This window comes from Cherax quadricarinatus, chromosome 35 (assembly GCF_038502225.1).
Source record: "Cherax quadricarinatus isolate ZL_2023a chromosome 35, ASM3850222v1, whole genome shotgun sequence".
Taxonomy (NCBI): Eukaryota; Metazoa; Arthropoda; class Malacostraca; order Decapoda; family Parastacidae; genus Cherax; species Cherax quadricarinatus.
This window is the reverse complement of record NC_091326.1, coordinates 5,474,464-5,489,064: the sequence shown is the minus strand read 5'-3', so window position 1 is coordinate 5,489,064 and position 14,601 is coordinate 5,474,464. Positions and strand designations below refer to the sequence as shown.

The following is a 14,601-nucleotide window of genomic DNA, read 5'->3' as shown; positions in this document are numbered from 1 at the left end:
GTCTGTAGGATGACCAGGGGCATTGTCTAACACCAGGAGGCACTTAAGTTCTAATTTCTTTTCAGTTAGGTAATCTTTGACATTGGGGGCAAATGCATGGTGTAACCAGTTATAGAAAAAGTCCCTAGTGACCCATGCCTTACTGTTTGATCTCCACAGCACACACAAATTATCCTTGAGGACATTCTTTTGCCTGAACGCTCTGGGAGTTTCAGAGTGATACACTAATAAAGGCTTAACTTTGCAATCACCACTAGCATTGGAACACATCAACAAAGTAAGCCTGTCTTTCATAGGCTTATGTCCTGGGAGTGCCTTTTCTTCCTGAGTAATGTAGGTCCTGCTTGGCATTTTCTTCCAAAACAGGCCTGTTTCATCACAATTAAACACTTGTTCAGGTTTCAGTCCTTCAGTTTCTATGTACTCCTTGAATTCCTGCACATATTTTTCAGCCGCTTTGTGGTCCGAACTGGCAGCCTCACCATGCCGTATCACACTATGTATGCCACTATGCTTCTTAAATCTCTCAAACCAACCTTTGCTGGCCTTAAATTCACTCACATCATCACTAGTTGCAGGCCTTTTTTTAATTAAATCCTCATGCAACTTCCTAGCCTTTTCGCTTATGATAGCTTGAGAAACGCTATCTCCTGCTAGCTGTTTTTCATTTATCCACACCAATAAGAGTCTCTCAACATCTTCCATCACTTGCGATCTCTGTTTCGAAAACACAGTTAAACCTTTGGCAAGAACAGCTTCCTTGATTGCCTTTCTGTTGCCCACAATAGTAGAGATGGTTGATTTGGGTTTCTTGTACAACCTGACCAGGTCGGTGATACGCACTCCACTTTCATACTTATCAATGATCTCTTTCTTCATCTCTATTGGAATTCTAACCCTTATTGCTGTAGGGTTGGAACTAGAAGCTTTCTTGGGGCCCATGGTCACTTATTTTCCAGAAACAGCACCGAAAACACTGTAATAATACGAAATATTCCGAGTGTATGCTTGAATGTTACCGCGGAGGCTGGCTGGTAAACAATGCCACCGGCGGAACATATGAGGCTGGCTCAGGCCACACATTGGACGCGTCTCGGACGAAGGGCGCTGAGCGGGTTTTTGGGCGGTATGCGAGGCAAAATTTTAGCGATCAAAGCGTCCGGTATGCGGATTGTCCGTTATGCAAGGCGTCCGGTATGCGGGGGTCCACTGTAGTTGTTTATTTCCTAGAAATTTGGCATAAAAAACACGGTCGTAAGTCGAGTGGTCGTAAGTCGAGCAGGTCATAAGTCGGATGGTAGGTGTGTGTGTGTGTGTGTATATATATGTATATATATATATATATGTATATATATATATATATATATATATACATTGTGTGTGTGTGTATATATATATATATATATATATGTGTGTGTGTGTGTACTATATACAGTGATCCCCCGCTTTTCGTAGTTCCCGGCAATCGTAAATTTCGGCAATCATAGGGGTATTTTCGTATAAACATGGACTCGCTTTTCATAGGTTGACTCGCGAGTCGTAGTTCGTCCGGGATGCGTACCCACGGCGTGAGCCGGGGCGACAGCCAGTCTGGCATTGTTTACCAGTGAGCGAAGGTCCCCTCACGTGCTCCAGCGAAATATTTCATAATATTCCATTTATTTTAGTGCTTGCAAGTACTAAATAAGCTACCATGGCTCCAAAGAAAGCTCCTAGTGCCAAGCCTGTGGTAAAGAAGGTGAGAAATACGATTGAATTTAAGAAAACCATCATTGAACAATATGAAAGTGGTACAAGTGTGGCCGAACTGTCCAGGATGTATAAGAAACCCTACACAACCTTATGTTCCATAGTGGCCAAGAAAAAGGAAATAAAGGACGCTGTTGTTGCAGAGTAACTATGCTGACAAAAATGAGATCACCAGTACTCGAAGAGGTTGAGAAGTTATTATTGGTGTGGATAAATGAGAAACAATTAGCAGGAGATACTTTAATGACTTTGATTATTTGTGAAAAGGCTAGGCAGTTGCATGAAGATTTGGTAAAGAAATTGCCTGCAAATAGTGGTGATGTGAGTGAATTTAAGGCCAGCAAAGGCTGGTTTGAGAGATTTAAGAACCGTACTGGCATACACAGTGTGGTAAGGCATGGTGAGGCTGCCAGTTCGGACCACAAGGCGGCTGAAAAATATGTGCATGAATTCTAGGAGTACATAGAGGCTGAAGGACTGAAACCTGAACAAGTGTTCAATTGTGACGAAACAGGCCTCTTTTGGAAGAAAATGCCAAAGAGGACCTTCATTACACAAGAGGAAAAGTCAATGCCAGGACAAAAGCCTATGAAAGACAGGCTGACGCTAATGTTCTGTGCTAATGCTAGTGGGGATTTCAAAGTGAAGCCATTACTAGTGTACCATTCTGAAAATCCCAGAGTGTTCAGGAAAAACAGTGTTATGAAGAGTAAATTGTGTGTGTTTTGGAAATCTAATAGTAAGGCATGGGTCACGAGGGAAATTTTCATCGAGTGGTTCAATGAAGTGTTTGGTCCTAGTGTGAAGGAGTATCTCCTGGAAAAGAAATTGGATCAAGTGCCTACTAGTAATGGACAATGCACCTGCTCATCCTCCAAACTTGGATGTCCTAATTTTCGAGGAGTTTGGGTTCATCACAGTAAAGTTCTTGCCCCCGAATACCACTCCTCTCCTCCAACCCATGGACTAGCAGGTTATTGCAAACTTTAAAAAACTCTACACAAAAGCAATGTTTCACAGGTGCTTGACTGTGACCACAGACATTCACTTGACCCTAAGGGAATTTTGGAGAGAACACTTCAGCATCCTCCATTGCATAACCCTTATAGGTATGGCTTGGGAGGGAGTGACTACCAGGACTTTGAACTCTGCCTGGAGAAAATTGTGGCCAGATTGTGTCGACAAGAGGGATTTTGAAGGATTTGGGACTGACCCTAATGAGCCTATGTCTGTTGTAAAATCAATTGTGGCACTGGGGAGTTCCATGGGGTTGGATGTGAGTTTGGAGGATGTGGAAGACCACAATGAAGAGCTCACCACTGAGGAGCTGCAAGAGCTTCAGCCGGAAGAGCAACACATCGCAGCTCAGAATCTTGCTGCAGAGGAGGAGGAAGAGAGATGGAAGAAGGTGCCTTCTTCAGAAATTAAAGAGATTTTTACTGTGTGGGGTAAGATGGAAAGCTTTATGGAGAAACATCACCCTAACAAGGTTGTTGCAAGCCAGGTTGGCAACATGTACAGTGACAGTCTTGGGCCATTTTAGGGAAGTGTTAAAGAGACGCCAGAAACAGAGCTCTCTCCACAGTTATTTTGCGAGACAGGACTCCAGTGACTCTCAAGGTGGTCCTAGTGGCATTAAGAAACAGAGAAGAGAAGCAACCCCAGAAAAGCAAATGATTCCTGAGGTGTTGATGGAAGGGGATTCCCCTTCCAAGCTATAAACAATCCACTCTCCTCCTCCTCCTCCTCCAGTCTCCCATACACTATTTAGTACTTGCAAGCACGAAAATAAATGGAATATTATGAAATGCTTCGCTGGAACACGTGAGGGGGCCTTTGCTCACTGGTAAACAATGCCAGACTGGCTGCCGCCCCGGCTCACACCGTGGGTACGCGTCCCGGACAAACTACGACTCGCGAGTCAACCTATGAAAAGCAAGTCCATGTTTATACGAAAATACCCCTATGATTGGCGAAATTTACGATTGCCGGGAACTACGAAAAGCGGGGACCACTGTGTGTGTGTGTGCGTGTGTGCGCGTGCGTGCGCATGTGCGTGTGTGCTCACCTAGTTGAGGTTGCAGGGGTCGAGTCCAAGCTCCTGGCCCCGCCTCTTCACTGGTCGCTACTAGGTCACTCTCCCTGAACCATGAGCTTTATCGTACGTCTGCTTAAAGCTATGTATGGGTCCTGCCTCCTCTACATCGCTTCCCAAACTATTCCACTTCCTGACTACTCTGTGGCTGAAGAAATGCTTCCTAACATCCCTTTGATTCATCTGTGTCTTCAGCTTTCAACTGTGTCCCCGTGTTGCTGTGTCCAGTCTTTGGCACATCCTGTATTTGTCCACCTTGTCAATTCCTCTCAGTATTTTGTAAGTCGTTATCATGTCCCCCCTATCTCTCCTGTCCTCCAGTGTCGTCAGGTTGATTTCCCTTAACCTCTCCTCATAGGACATACCTCTTAACTCTGAGACTAGTCTTGTTGCAAACCTTTGCACTTTCTCTAGTTTCTTTACGTGCTTGGCTAGGTGTGGGTTCCAAACTGGTGCCGCATACTCCAATATGGGCCTAACGTACACTGTGTACAGGGTCCTGAACGATTCCTTATTAAGATGTCGGAATGCTGTTCTGAGGTTTGCCCGGCGCCCATATGCTGCAGCAGTTATTTGGTTGATGTGCGCTTCAGGAGATGTGCCTGGTGTTATACTCACCCCAAGATCTTTTTCCTTGAGTGATGTTTGTAGTCTCTGGCCCCCTAGACTGTACTCCATTTGCAGTCTTCTTTGCCCTTCCCCAATCCTCATGACTTTGCACTTGGTGGGATTGAACTCCAGGAGCCAGTTGCTGGACCAGGTCTGCAGCCTGCCCAGATCCCTTTGTATTTCTGCCTGGTCTTCGATCGAATGAATTCTTCTTATCAACTTCACGTCTTCTGCAAACAGGAACACCTCGGAGTTTATTCCTTCTGTTATGTCGTTCACAAATACCAGAAACAGCACTGGTCCTAGGACTGACCCCTGTGGGACCCCGCTGGTCACAGGTGCCCACTCTGACACCTCGCCACGTACCATTACTCGCTGCTGTCTTCCTGACAAGTATTCCCTGATCCATTGCAGTGCCTTCCCTGTTATCCCTGCTTGGTCCTCCAGTTTTTGCACTAATCTCTTGTGTGGTGCTGTGTCAAATGCCTTCTTGCAGTCCAAGAAAATGCAATCCACCCACCCCTCTCTCTCTTGTCTTACTGCTGTCACCATGTCATAGAACTCCAGTATGTTTGTGACACAGGATTTCCCGTCTCTGAAACCATGTTGGCTGCTGGTGATGAAATAATTCCTATCTAGATGTTCCACCACTCTTCTCCTGACAATCTTTTCCATGATTTTGCATGCTATACATGTCAGTGACACTGGTCTGTAGTTTAGTGCTTCATGTCTGTCTCCTTTTTTAAAGATTGAGACCACATTTGCTGTCTTCCATGCCTCAGGCAATCTCCCTGTTTCGATAGATGTATTGAATATTGTTGTTAGGGGTACACATAGCGCCTCTGCTCCGTCTCTCAGGACACATGGAGAGATGTTATCTGGCCCCATTGCCTTTGAGGTATCTAGCTCACTCAGAAGCCTCTTCACTTCTTCTTCGGTTGTGTGTACTGTGTCCAGCACATGGTGGTGTACCCCACATCTCCGTCTTTCTGGAGCCCCTTCTGTCTCCTCTGTGAACACTTCTTTGAATCTCTTGTTGAGTTCCTCACATACTTCACTGTCATTTCTTGTTGTCTCTCCTCCTTCCTTCCTTAGCCTGATTACCTGGTCCTTGACGGTTGTTTTCTTCCTGATGTGGCTGTATAACAGCTTCCGGTCAGATTTGGCTTTTGCTGCTATGTCGTTTTCATATTGACGTTGGGCCTCCCTTCTTATCTGTGCATATTCGTTTCTGGCTCTACGACTGCTCTCCTTATTCTCCTGGGTCCTTTGCCTTCTATATTTCTTCCATTCCCTGGCACACTTGGTTTTTGCCTCCTTGCATCTCTGGGTGAACCATGGGCTCATCCTGGCTTTTTCATTATTCCTGTTACCCTTGGGTACAAACCTCTCCTCAGCCTCCTTGCACATTGTTGCCAGTTAACTGGCTTCCCTGCCAGTTCTCTGTCCCACTGAACCTCATTCAGGAAGTTCCTCATTCCTGTGTAGTCCCCTTTCTTGTAGTTTGGTTTCATTTGTCCTGGCCTTCCTGCTTCCCCCTCCACTTGTAGCTCTACTGTGTATTCGAAGCTCAAAACCACATGATCGCTGTCCCCAAGGGGTCTTTCATATGTGATGTCCTCAATATCTGCACTACTCAAGGTGAATACTAAGTCCAGTCTTGCTGGTTCATCCTCTCCTCTCTCTCTTGTAGTGTCCCTTACGTGTTGGTACATGAAGTTTTCCAGTACCACCTCCGTCATCTTAGCCCTCCATGTATCTTGGCCCCCAAGTAGCTCCAAGTTCTCCTATTCGATCTCCTTGTGGTTAAAGTCACCCATGATCAGGAGCTTTGCCCTGCATGCATGAGCTCTTCTGGCCACTGCAGCCAATGTGTCAACCATCGCTCTATTGCTCTCGTCATACTCTTGCCTTGGCCTCCTGCTGTTCTGTGGTGGGTTATACATCACTGCAATTATCACCTTGGGACCTCCAGAGTGAAGCGTTCCCGCTATGCAATCACTTCTCCGCTGTCTCCTCTCTCCAGCTCATCAAAATTCCATCGGTGTTTGATCAGCAATGCCACTCCTCCACCCCCCCCTGTTCCTTCTGTCTTTCCTCAGGATCTGGTATCCCGTTGGAAAGATGGCATCTGTTATCATGCCTGTAAGCTTGGTTTCTGTGATCGCTATGATGTCTGGTGATGCCTCTTTGACTCTTTCGTGCCACTCCTCCCACTTGTTTGTTATTCCATCAGCGTTTGTGTACCATACCTTCAGTTTCCTTTCCAACACTGTGGTTTGGGGGGCCTGTGGGAGTGGGAGACCTGGTAGCATACTGTGGGATTCTATGGTTGGGGGTTGGGTGGAAGCTGTGGGTATGGATTGTATTGTGATGGTGTGATAGGTTGTGGGGTTCTGAGGATAGTTGTGTGTGCTTGCCCTTGCTGCTCTGTTATGCTCTGACTGACCTCTTCTGGTTCCATCCTTGTCTCCTTTCCTAGCTCCTTTCGCTTTTTTGTCCTCTCCCTCAGCTGCTGTCTCTCTGTTTGTGTTCTGTCTCTGTCTAGGAACACCTTCTTGTACTCTTCTGAGCTTTTCAACCGTGGTTTCTCTTGAAGGATCCTGTTCCGCACTGTTTCTGTCCTGAGAATCAGCTTGATCGGTCGGTTTCTCCCCTTCAAGTACCCCCCTATTCTCTGAAAATTTACAATCTCGTCCATGTCTTGTCCCCCTATTTCCGTGATGATTTTCTCAATCTCCTTTCTTTCTTCCTGCTGTCTTTCAGTGTGTGTCCTTTCCTCTCTCTCCCGAAGCCCATGGATAAACACTGATTTTGCCCTTTCCTCCTCCCATTGCCTCTCCCTCTGTGACTCTGGTTCCTGTCTGTATGTGGTCATTTTCTCCCTTGATTTTTCCAGTGGCTCTTGGTAGCATGGTTGTGCCTCAGCATTCGACTTATCTCCCTCTCCATCTGTACCCATCTGCTCTTCCCTTCCACTCCCTGGCCCTTCTTTGCAGGGTGATATGACCTTAGCATAATTCATATCTCCTTCCTTCCTGTTCAGCCTCTCAGCTTCGTATGGTGTGTCTTTTCTGGTCACTACCCCTGAGACTTACTTCAGCCTGTTTACCTCAAATTCTAGGACCTTTACCCTGGCTACTGCAGTTTCGACTTGTGCCCCTCCCAATTCTTCGTCTCCTTCTCCAACCTCTTTTCCCATTTCACAGAGAGCTCTTTCTTCATTTTTCAGAAAGCTCTCCTAATTTTCTCTCCCATTCTTGCTCTATCCTTTTCCACTGCTCCTCCATCCATTCTTCCCTACCAGTACCATTGTCATCTGATGCCTGATTCCTGCGAGTCCCAACCATTTTTTTTTTTTAGTGAAAGAGAGAGAGAAAAAAAAAGAAAAAGGGGGAGAGAGGGAGAAAGAGAGAGAAGGGGAGGGTAGAAGGAGAGAGGGGGAAAAGAAGGGAAAAGGGTGGAGAAAGTGAGAGAGAGGGAAAAGGTAGGAGAGAGAGAGAGAGAGGGGGGGAGTGACAAGGGAAGAGAGAAAGAGAGAGTGAGGAAGAGAGAGTGAGGAAGAGAGAGTGAGAGGATGAGAGAGAGAGAGGATGAGAGAGAGAGAGGATAAGAGAGAGAGAGGAGAGGGAGAGACGGGGAGGAAAAGGAAGGGTTAGAGGGTCACTTCACAGGAAGGTGTGAAATCCTGTATATATATGTGTGTGTGTGTGTGTGTGCTACAGCTATTCAAGTGCCTAACAGCAGAGCCGGTTCTCACCTAGTGTGTGTGTGTGTGTGCGTGCTACAGCTATTCAAGTGCCTAACAGCAGAGCCGGTTCTCACCTAGTGTGTGTGTGTGTGTGCATATGTTTATGTAAACAGTCCTTATTTCCCACGTATGTACTACATATGTATTGCATATGTACCCGATCTCTTGGTTCCCACTGTACTGTCTTATGCGTTTAAAATTACGCTCAAAAATACACTAGGCTTCGCCTGTATGCCGCTACCTCTAAATTCTATTAAATGCCAGTAAATGCTGCTTATTCTAATTCTGATAGCTCGAGGAGAGTGACCCCCCAATTCCAGCTAGAGACAGGTACTATTGACCCCATGCAACTCAAACTAGGTGAATACTTGCGGCTGGCAGTGGAGTAACGTTGCGGGTCCGCCCTGTCCCAGAAGTTGAAGATGCTTGATGCTTATCGGTAAATTTTCCACTAACTTCCTGTATGCACTATAGTCTCTAGCTCATATAATTTATCACTCACTGTATTTACCGACACATCTATACATATCTCTTATCTCCCTGGTCTTGAGTCGCACTTATTCTTCAAATACCCCACTGCGTTATTATGGCAACACTATTTAGGCCTGACACAACCGTTCATCTTCCTTCCAACGGCCCCCACTAAACACTTAGTCACTATTTCCTTTGTTTTCTTTTCTGTGATCACTTATATTTCCTTTTTTCGGGGGCTTAAGTGATTATATGCACTCTTACGCGTGCACACGCCTATATCCCACACTCTATTCCTTATGGCACAGTCAGAAATTACCACCAAAACACGAGCTCAAACCGCGTGACTCCTCCACGAGTGAGAGTACTCACCTAGTTGAGGTTGCGGGGGTCGAGTCCGAGCTCCTGTGTGTGTGTGTGTGTGTGTGTGTGTGTGTGCGCGTGTGTGTGCGTGCGTGCGTGCGTGCACATGCACGCGCGCACAGTGGACCCCTGAGTTTCGTGATTAATCCGTTCCAGAGAGCCTGCCGAAAGTCAAAATTCACGAAACTCGAAACCATTTTCCCCTTAAGAAATAATGGAAATAAAAATAATCCGTTCCAGACACCCAAAAATGTTAAAATAAAATATTTTTTTTTTTCAAATTAAATAAAGATTTATACACTGAAATCAATGAGAAATCAAGTATATACATATAAAAAATAACAACAACATTACACTTACCTTTACTGAAGACTTCTGGGTGGATGGAAGACGGGAGGAGGGGATAGGAGGAATGTGTACACTATTGTTTGGAAGGAGAATCTCCTTCCATTAGGACTTTAGGTAGCAAGTCCTTATCTGGGGTTACTTCCCTTCTTCTTTTAATGCCACTGGGAAAAACTTGAGAGTTACTGGACCCCTGTCGCACAAAATATCTGTCCAGAGAGATCTTTTTCTGGCGTTTCTTTAAGATTTCCCTGAAGTAGGACACAACACTGTCATTGTACATGTTGCAGATATGGCTTGTTTCAGCTTGGTCAGGGTGATACTTTTCAACAAAACTTTGCAACTCATTCCACATTCCACACCTGTCCTTAATCACTGAAGAAGGAACCTCCTTCACTCTCTTTTCCTCCTCCTCTGAAGCAAGTTCCTCAGCTGTGGTCTGATGCTGTTCCAGTTGAAGCTCTTGCAGTTCGTCAGTGGTTAGCTCTTCTCTGTGGTCCTCCACCAACTCTTCCACATCCCCGTCACTCACCTCCAACCCCATGGACTTGCCCAATGCCACAACACCTTCCACAACAGGCAGAGGGTCGGCAGGGACAGGGTCTGCCTCAAACCCTTCAAAATCCCTCTGGATCGTGTTCCTCACTTTATTTACCAAAGAGCTTGCACTAGCTTTCCTTGGGTCCATGATGACTTATTTAGCAGTTGCAAGCACAAAAAACAATGGATTACTATGAAATGTATTGTATGAACCCGCGGGGTGATGGTCACGTGTTGGTAAACAATGGCACACTGAGCATGAATGGCGTGGGAGACTGGCTTGGTGTGCGTGGTGACGGGCGGACGGGTACTGGACGGTCGCTGAAACACGAGTCTAATCACGAAACTCGAGGCCAAATTTTGCCAAAAAAACTTGCCAAAGGTCAAATTTCATGAAACTCGATGCTGCCGAAACTCGAGGGTCCACCGTATATATATTTATTTTAGACACAGTAGTATAAGTGAATGTTTTATATGTTGAGTAAGTTTAAATGTTTTGAAGAGTGGGGGTGTGCTGTCTAGAACTTGCTTGAGTGAATATTTGTATGGCAGCTTTTTGTTGAGTTGTTGCCTTAGGTGATTTGTTATAGTAGATCCCCAGGCAGAAATATCATAAGTGGTGTAAGAATAGATTAGAGTTTAGTACAAAGTAACAAAAAGACACAATACCATGCCTAGAACAATACATAAATAACCCGCACATAGAGAGGAGCTTACGACGACGTTTCAGTCTGACCTGGACCATTTACAAAGTCACACTGAGTGTGACTTTGTAAATGGTCCTAGTTGGACCAAAACATTGTCATAAGCTCCTCTCTCCTATGTGCGGGTTATTTGTGTATAGTACAGAGTACATAATACTGTCTGAGGCACATACTAATGTGCTGGATGTGAGCATTGAATTTTAAATTGCTGTCAAGGTATAATTGTAGGAATTTTCTCTTCATTTTGTCTTACAGTGAATGAATCATTTATTATTATAGTGAGACGTACATCTGTAGCTCTCTCCAAACTTCATATAGAAAGTTAGTATTAAGAGTGAGTCTGTTGGTAGCCATCCAAGTAGATATGTAGCTTTGAGCTCACTAACAGTGTGGTTGGGAGTATCCTGATTTTGCATGTAACTTGCTATGGTGCCATGCTGATTCGTTCATGCTTTGATATAATATTCATTTTAGCTTACTATGGATTTTTTGGTTACATTTAATAGCATTAAGACAAAATTGTGTAACCTCATTCTGATTTAATGAAGGGTTTATTGTAAAATTACCTCCAATATCCTCACATTTTAAACCTGATGATGACATGAAAACAGTGTGTTGACTGCTGTGCAGGAGACAGCCAAATTAATCTCATCTGTTTAAACCTGACTCCCATAGTGATAATTTTTTTATATATGGTAACATCAGCAGCTTCCTCATAGGATATACAAACAGTGCATTTGCTAGATTGCAGATGCTGGAGAAACTTGATTTATGCCCCTCTGTGAGGACTAAAAGTACACCTGTCTGATGCCTGGGTAATACAAAAATTTGATTGAAGGCCCTCCCCTCACTCCTCCTCCCCTGGTCTTACAACCTAAGTTGACTTACGAAGGGTAATGTGCAATAGGGTATGTAGTAAGATTTGTGTGTGAGGGGGAGGGGTGAATGGGGGGCTGGGTAGCTATTCTATCAGTTAACCTTTTTGAGGGAGCTGTCTGGTGGTGGTTGGCATTTACCCAGAGGGGTGGGTGCCCGTACTGGCTTCGTACACATACAGTGGACCCTCGGGTTACGACATTAATCCTTTCCAGAGAGCTTGTATTTAACCAATTTTTTCATTATCCGAATTAATTTTCCCCATAAGAAATAATGGAAATCCAATTAATCCATTCCAGACACCCAAAAGTATTAAACAAAAAATTTTTTACGTGAAATACACATTTCCCTACACAGAAAACAATGAGACATGCAGAATAAACAATACTGAAATGACACTTACCTCTATTGAAGATGTATTGATGAGTGATGAGATAGGAGGAGGGCAAAGGATGAATGATTTACAATTGTTTGGAAGGTGAATCCCCTTCCATAAAGACTTCAGGTAATAAGTCCTTTTCTGGGGTTACCTCCCTTTGTTTTTTAATGCCACTAGGACCAGCTTGAGTCAGTGGACCCCTGTCACACCAAAAATTTGTTCAGAGAGCTCGTTTCTGGCATCTCTTTAAGATTTCCCTAAAATGGGACACAACATTGTCATTGTAGATGTTGCCAGCACGATCTGCAACAGCTGTGTCAGGGTGATGTTCATCCATAAATGTTTGCACATAAGAAAGGAACACTGCAGCAGGCCTGTTGCAGATGAATGATTCAGAGAACCAACACGTTGATAAATTAGACACATGTGCAACTCTTGGGTATCTTTATTGAGGAAATGTTTTGCCACACAGTGGCTTCATCAGTCCATACATAGGAGAAACTTTAAGAACAGGAGGAGAATGAAGTAATCAGTCCCTCAACCTTGAGTCAATGTGGTCAGTCCATCAATCTTGAATAGAATACGGCATATGTGCGGAGAAGCAGCTTATAAACCGTAGGCAGGAGAGGTGCAGCAGTCATAGGTGGTGTCACATTTGTCCAATGTGGAAGTAGGTCATGCCCAAGGGTTAGGCAAGCGAAGAATTCCCAATAAAGATACCCAAGAGTTGCACATGTCTAATTTATCAACGTGTCGGTTCTCTGAACCATTCATCTGCAATCCTGTCAGACACTGCAACTTCTTGGGATCTTAATGCTTGGGAATTCTTCGCTTGCCTAACCCTTGGGCACGACCTACTTCCACATTGGACAAATGTGACACCACCTACAACTGCTGCACCTCTCCTGCCTCCGGTTTACGTATAAGCTGCTTCTCCGCACATATGCTGTATTCTATTCAAGATTGATGGACTGACCACATCGACTCAGGGCTGAGGGACTGATTACCTCATTCTCCTCCTGTTCTTCAAGTTTCTCCTATGTATGGACTGATGAAGCCACTGTGACAAAACGTTTCCTCAATAAAGATACCCAAGAGTTGCACATGTCTAATTTATCAGCAGGCCTGTTGGCTCATACTAGGCAGGTAGTTCACAAACCATCCCACTAACAGAATCGTATTTGCCCAACCCAATTTTCAATGCTTCCCAAGCAATAAGCTTTGATAATTCTGTTCACTCAGGTGCAGGTCCCAATCAAATTTAATCAAGTGTGTAGGGAACTACCCTGTCTGGTATGTGGGGAAGTACCCTGGCTGGTATGTGGGGAAGTTCCCTGACTGGTGTGTGGGAAGTACCCTGGCTGGTATGTGGGGAAGTATCCTGGCTGGTATGTGAGGAAGTACCCTGGCTGGTGTGATGAATGGTTTGAAAAACCAACAAGTTGAAGATTGAGACACTTATGCAGCATATGGGAATCTTTATTCAGGAAATGTTTCGCCACACAGTGGCTTCATCAATCCAATACAAAGAGGAAGGCATAAGGAGAGGAGGAGTATGAGGTAATCAGTCCCTCAGCCTGGAGTCGATGTGTTCAGTCCATCAATCTACAAGATTGTGGGGAAGTACCCTGGCTGGTGTGTGGGAAGTACTCACTGGTGTACATAAGAAAGCAGGAACACTGCAGCAGATCTGTTGGCCCATACTACCACCCTCTACCACTACCACTTTCATATCTTTCTACAAACTTTTTCTTTAATTCTATAATGTTTCTCACCCTCTTTACCACAGGGCTGGCACTACAAGCTTTCTTTGAGCCCATGGTGGCTTATTTAGCAGTTACAAGCACTGAAAACAATGGAATAATACAAAATATATTGCATGTTCACTTGGAATTGTCCTCCCTGGCTTGTAAACAATGGCACGCTGGCTGTACATGGAGTGTCCGGGCCACTCACGCCGCACTGACACATTCAGGATGAATGTCCTTCACTGAGTTCTTTTTTGGTAACCGAACCAATATTTTGACGCAAAAACGTGTCGCTATCCGATTTTTTCGTTATCCGGTGATGTTGTTACCCGAGGGTCCTTTGTACTAACATTTCCATGATTTTTTTTCTCTCTAATCTTGTACTACTCTACGTTTTTAGTAAGCGCAACACTTGTAAGCCTACTGGTTTATCAGTAGGTCCCTGTGTACATTTGCCGTCCAACACAATATGGCTTTTACCAAAATATTTTTTTCCTCCAGTTTGTAGAAAATGTTAGTGATCAAGTTGTATATTAATTGTTTTAGTGTGTTCTTTGGCTGGTTTTATGACAAGTATTGTGGACCACCGACAACCCCCCCCCCCCACACACACACACGCACATACTCACAAGAACACAGCTTGTTTGTAAGTCATGGGTTCGTATAATGGCTCACATTTATGCAGAGGCAACTCAAATGTCTTAATAATGATATCGTACAGTGCCATGTCTTTTCACACCTGTTCTTTGAAATAATTGGCTTCCAGCTTGAGATATCTCCATGGAACCTATTTTAATTTTGGGACACCTGCTGCAATTCTTCAGTATTGGTTTACAAATTTCATCAGTGATGTAAGAGGAAATTTTTATGTCCAGAAGAGGTATGCCAGACAAGAATCATAGCAGAGAAAGAGTATTCTGAACTTGGTAATGACAGCATTGTGCAGTACATGCTGAATAGTAAGCTGCTAC

The 14,601-nt window shown here is 44.5% G+C and overlaps 1 protein-coding gene across 1 annotated transcript in view; it reads left to right on the top strand.

Annotated features, from left to right (window-relative positions):
* The window catches only part of LOC128695046 (uncharacterized), a gene marked incomplete in the record, with an annotated part of 159,169 nt that overhangs the window by 51,946 nt on the left and 92,622 nt on the right, over positions 1-14,601 (top strand).